The following is a 5,137-nucleotide window of genomic DNA, read 5'->3' on the forward strand; positions in this document are numbered from 1 at the left end:
ATATACGCATTAGAGAAAGTGGATAGAATTCAGCAATGTACACACACCGCCTTAGTGTGGCGAGGGCGAACGCTCCGGCCACCAGCAGCACGAAGATCATCTCTTCCTTGTCCTCCTGCAGGAGAGTCCTCGGCTGCTCCGGATGACAGTTTCCGCTCGCATCCACTTGCGCACTCGCGATCTTTCCGCGAATCGACTGGTTACTCCGGAAAAACGACGTTGTCGTCCGTTGTCCTTCACTGTCGCGTCCCGCTGTTGGAACGAACTGTCACGCGAGAATATTGTAATCCTCGAGATATACCGAAACTGCAATGCCGTATGAAACGTATCTACACTGATATCATTGTTATATTTATCAGGTGGACGTCAAAGTGACATAACAGTGCACCAGAACTTTCCACATCGTTCAGCGTCCTCCTTGTGAGATGATAATCGATCAGTCTATTTTCCGTCGAGAAATTAATGAGACGCGATTGTTCGTCCACTTGCGCCGCGATCGAATCGAGATAACTGTGGACGATCGCGCCCGTTGACATTCGAGGATCTAATCTACGTCTGATTCAGGGCCCCTGCAGGAGCCCCTTTCAATTCGTTGCAGACTTTTCAGAACCACCGGCGCGGTTGACCATTCGGCTTGCCGATCTCGTGGTGACTGAGTGAGTCCCCCAGTTACTTACTCGAGCTCACGGACTCACTATTCACCTCGTCCTCTCGCTCTCGCACTCTCGCTCGCCGGCACTTGGTCCCACCTCTATCCCTCCTGCTTCCTCCAGCCCCCTTCCGTAGCCCCACCGTAATCCTCAGCCTGCCAGTACGTCCTCCCTGTCCTCCCACCTGCGCGCACACCACCCTCGCTGCGCGATCTCCGCGTGGGGAGACATACGGCAAACTGTATGTTGGACCCCCTGATCCGCGTCGATTTCATTAATCGAAATATTAAACCATTTTGTAGATTCAAATGATAGTATGATAAATATTAGTCACATGTCACTAGATAGTGATATGTGACTAATAAAAATTGTATGATGCAATCGAATACATCCATAGAAAAGATTTCCGAATTCAGTGCTATTACTTTTCTATTTATCATAAAATACGATCGATATAAAGATAATTATATTTATTATTAATAGAGGATTTATTATTTTACTTTTAAATGGAAAACTTTTTAATCTAAAATAAAATGATTTTGGATATCGGTTTTGTACTAAATATTATAGCAACAGTATCGTACGTTATAACATCGGGAAGAAAGAAATATTTATTCTAAAGGTGAGAATATAGAAACTTAAATTTATATGTTACTCTTATCTCAAGACAAATTTATTTAATTCGAGGAAGAGGACTCGGAATTATTGATCTAATCGTAATATATTGTTTTATTTTTATACTGCATTAAGTTGCGATAAGATTAAGTGCATCTGGAATATTTTTTTATCTCGTTATCAGAAATTCTTTCTGAGAGGACATGTTTAAGAAATTATCTTGTGAAAGAAGCCAATTAATTAGGATAACTAATAATGAGATGCGTTTTGATTAATAAAACTAGGAAAGAGTAATCACAAAATAGGGTTTTTCAAAAAAATATATTGATTACAATTGTGTGCGACACAAGGAAAAGATATTAACAATTGAAATGTTAAAGTAATTAAATTATTGTGAATTACCTAGCATGGCGATAAAATCAATAATGTATAGAACTTTTGAGAATACCATCCCCGTTTATTTTAAAAGCTATTGTTTCTAATCTGCCGAAGGCATTGTAAAGTTTATCAGACATGAAGATGTAGTCATTTGGGGAAATAACCGCAATAATATATGCGGAAACTAATCGCAAAACCAGGAAAGTAAGTTTCTGTGTCGGGCACGTGGCTCGTAAATCAGTGGTCATGAGGATGATGTATATTCTTCACACGTTGATGACTAAGTTCGCTACATATGATGTACGTCTGTGTCTGCTAAAATGCTTAATATACCGTCTGTCTGTTAGTCGGTGTTTATATTTAACATTACATCCTTATTTCTTAGTACAAGATATTTTTAAGTAATCATCTTAGATTAAAATATTTTACACAATTATATCACGCACAGAAATTTCAATTTATTACATATTTTGCATTCTGCTTATATTGATATATCACATCCTTGAGATTATCACATCGATTATATCGTTATTATTACTTGTTGTTATTAATTATCTTCGGTAAAATTCAGATACAATTTCAAAAATGAAATCTATCTCGACTATTTTATAAAAGTTTGCAAATAACGTCAGTTAAGAGATAACGCGTGAGACATATGCGATAAGGCTGTTGCAAGAGTGAGAGAATTAATGAATTGCTTGTGCTACGTCACAGATAAGATATATCCGCGATTAGATGAATCGATTTCGATCTCAATTTAACTATGTATAACTCTTAGTAAACATTAGGTCATTCGCGTCCTTTCTTTTTTTTTAAATTAGAAACAAATAATTATTTATATGTAGAATTTAAAAAAATTATAATCACAATCTTATAAATATTTTCTAAAAATATTAAAGTATACGCAAGAATCATTTAATTTTTGTATATTTGTTAAAATAATGAAAATTAACTCGGGATACGATGACCCATCGTGTGTAGTAAAAGATCAGAAAATCATCATGTATAAATTAAAGGACAAGTTGTCCATAAATGAAATTATTAGGAGTCAAAAGAAGATTTTTCGATAATGTCAATTTTCGACAATGTCGTGTACAATTGTACAAGAATATTGAGATAATTATTTATATTGCGTTTCCGTCATCGTAATTAACTTTTTCGACGATTCGAAATTTTTCATATTTGTGTGTTTGCTCCGATTTCCGGTGACTTTGTCTGACACCTATTGGGTTGAATCATTTTTATTGCACGCAAATATTTGCAAGGTAGTTCCGTTCGTCGTAGCCGACGAGGGACCCACGGCCGGTTCCATTAACGCGTGCAAATTATTCGAATATTATGCGCTACAAATTAGACGGCCAACGCTGGGATGGCCCGCTGCGGGCCACGTCGGTGCTGGTGAACGCCTCAGGATTTTAATTTAACGATGTGCACGCGGTCGCTTAACTTGAAGCCCAGAAACGCGCGAGCTTCCCCGGAGGATCCGGCCATAAGAGGATCGAATTACCGCACCAATTATAGTGTCACGTCGTTAATTGACCGGTAATCCGTTCTATGGCGAAAAGATGTCTGCATGATAAGTAAAGGCTTCGTAATGCGCCTCAAAATCGTTAGTCGAATAATGCTGTGATATCTAGCGAACGAAAATTTGCAAACGAAAATTACAAATATTTTAAATTTAAAAAGTCTATGTTTTAACATTATAAATTTTTCAAGTATATAACATAGGACAATAATTCTTTTGCGGAATAAAGAATGTACGTCATAGAATAAATTAGCAACATGTTTGGCGTGTAATTTATTTGAAGATGAAGACGTAATACTGTAGAAGAGAGAAGAGTATAGTGTTTATACGTTTCATCAACAAGGATGATACATTAAAAATTATTCACAATTGTTGAAGTATTTATGATTTTACGACATTTTGCGATATATTTGAATAGTTAGACTTTAACTTATTAACTTAAATTTAAATTCTGTTAGGTTGTAATTTGTATAAGATATACATATATAAATGCTGTATTCTGTTATGCATCTTTATCGCGCATTTACATATCTGAAATACCCGTTTACGTATTCGCGCTTTATCGAAACCGCATCGAAACGGCTACACTGATATTATAAAGTTTTCCGATAAGAATCGATGGCGTCAAGGAAAAATAGCAGGGGCTTCCCCAAGCTTCTTCTGTGTAGATTGCAGACTTTTAACGTATCTCCTCCCTCTCTCTGTTATATAAGCCACACCAATCAAAGTTGCTTTTTCTGAGCACAAGGCGCTATCTCACTTTTTCTTTCTCGTTCTCTTTCCCTTTCTATCTTCAGTAAGAGAAAATGGAAAATTTACGCTACGCTCGGCTAACTCTTAAAATTGGTTTATCTGTCGACACAACATGCGTTTCCGAGTTTAATCCTACTATCGATAGTAATGCCGGGTTTTTGCCAGTTGGCAGAACGGAAATGCCTTCTACTCTTGCGCTACTTGGTCCTTGGCTCGATTCACTTAACGTTTCTTTTTTTTAATTTGCTGTCCCGCCATCTTTAGCATCAATTGATTTGATTGGTTTAATCTCACTGTTGACTGTTCGTTTCGATTGGTCGACATCGGATATTATAAACTTATGTATATAAATAACTATGCGAGAAAGGTAAAGTAGGAGTGAACATTGCGAAAAACTCTCCTACTCTGTTGTCTTCATTAAATTATCTCTTTGAAAAAAATATGTTTTCAATTTACACGATTTAAGCAATAATATACAGTAGGGGACTACATAAATTAACAATTAATTAAATTAATAATTCTATTGCAAAACGTAGATGACTAGAATACAATAATTAAGATATTTTTTTGTATTAGTATTAGCAATGCACTTAAAAAAATTCTGATTAGAATGATCTAAGCGTGCAAGTACTCCACCAATTAATATCAGCGCAGGGAGCCTTAATTGCATCTTTACTTTCTGTGTATATACAGATATGTTGATTTCGACTTAATTTTGTTACATCTATAACGTGTTAAGATAAAGTCAATCAATAAGTTAATTTAAATTTATGCATAAATATTTTACCGTACTTATATACCGTACTTATATATCGTACTTATACTTTGTATCGTATTCATGTAAATATGCGGAATGCCACGTCAACAAGTATATCGGAATACTTATATTAACCTGCATCGCGATAAAGATAGTCGACAGGTAGCTGTCAAGATGGAACAAGCGCCATGAAGATGATTCACAGCGATAAGTGCGCCGCGCACAATTCTCTTCGTGAAATTGTCAATTATTTCTGTATTGACAAAGTTTTATCTGCTACTAATTGAAACAACATGATTCAAGTGAGATTTTTATTGGCCAAGTTTTATTATCAATAAAAAACAACATATGATGCAAGTGAGATCGATTTATATGAAATATACTGAGCTTTACAGATTACGTGCAACAGAGAAATAGATTCGATGAAAAAAATACATTAAATTAGTGCACTACGGTAGT

Source organism: Atta cephalotes (assembly GCF_000143395.1).
Source record: "Atta cephalotes unplaced genomic scaffold scaffold00001, whole genome shotgun sequence".
Lineage (NCBI taxonomy): Eukaryota > Metazoa > Arthropoda > Insecta > Hymenoptera > Formicidae > Atta > Atta cephalotes.